The sequence below is a fragment of the Chrysochloris asiatica genome, unplaced genomic scaffold (genome assembly GCF_000296735.1).
Source record: "Chrysochloris asiatica unplaced genomic scaffold, ChrAsi1.0 scaffold20256, whole genome shotgun sequence".
NCBI classification, from domain to species: Eukaryota; Metazoa; Chordata; class Mammalia; order Afrosoricida; family Chrysochloridae; genus Chrysochloris; species Chrysochloris asiatica.
This window is the reverse complement of record NW_006428774.1, coordinates 1-1,029: the sequence shown is the minus strand read 5'-3', so window position 1 is coordinate 1,029 and position 1,029 is coordinate 1. Positions and strand designations below refer to the sequence as shown.

At 49.8% G+C, this 1,029-nt stretch overlaps 1 pseudogene across 1 annotated transcript; it reads right to left on the bottom strand.

The window, feature by feature from the left end:
- Positions 1 to 4: 4 nt before the first annotated feature.
- On the bottom strand, positions 5 to 577 carry LOC102827779 (annotated as a pseudogene). Its single transcript, XR_438814.1, has one exon. The product of XR_438814.1 is annotated as a redox-regulatory protein FAM213A-like (transcript).
- Between the last annotated feature and the right edge of the window lie 452 nt (positions 578 to 1,029).

Sequence of the window (1,029 nt, the reverse complement as noted above, 5' to 3'; positions counted from 1 at the left end):
GGTGCTCAAGAAGAATACCCTGCTTTCCCGATCCCACCACAAAAACACCTCCAAGGATAAAGCCTTCGCCTTCCAAGTTTCCAGAGAAGCCTCCATTCCGGGCCCGGAAGAAGTTGGACCAGACACCCAGACGGATAAATCCCATAAACATCATCTTCCGCCTCTGGGGACCGTAGAACTTTTTCTTTTCATCCAGAAAGATGACTCCTTTGAAATACGGCTGGAAGTCCTCCACTTCATTCCTAACCTGCTCTTTCACAACTGCGTACAGGGGGACACCCAGTTCGTCCAACTTGGCCTTCAGGAAGGACAGGTCTGCAGCCTCCCCTCGACAGAGGAAAACAGCCTGGCCTCCATATAGCCATAATCACCGCTCCTTTCTTTTCCCAGAGCTCCTTTGCTTTGGAAGTCCTGGGTTCCTTGTCCAGTGTTTTCAGGTCTACATCTTCCAGAAACTCCAGTGTTGCTTTCTGGGGTTTAGACAGAAATGTGTCTGTGTTAGCCAGGAACAGAGCCACGGCAGCAGTGTCCAGGGCCCCCGCACCAATGGAGCACACACCCATGGTGAAGAAACTTGGATCCTATGCCACAGTAGACCCCGTAGGGCCCTAAGCGCAGCGAGTATCACTGGCGCTCCAGACCCCGCCTTCTCTTGTGGCCCGCACCTGGCAATAAGGACTGTTCCTCATCTCTTTGAGGTACCTCTTTTTTTCTTTCTCCCCTGGAAGCAATGTTTCTCTTAAGGCTACCATCTTTGGCTCCACTTTCTTTCAAGCCATTTCCCTGTAACTGATACTGTGAGCTACCTACCAAGTCTGGGGCTTTTTCTTTCTTGAGAGATGAGAGATAGAGAAGGATATTTTTTATGTTCGTCTCTCTCCTCCATGCCCCTTTCCTCTACTATAGAATCCCTCAAGACTCTCTCCTCACCATCATCCATGCTGTGTTCCACAGGTTTACAGTGAGTAGCAGTTGGAGCTGTCTCACCACTAGCAGATAATTTGAAGTTGGTAATATCTCTGGTAGGGT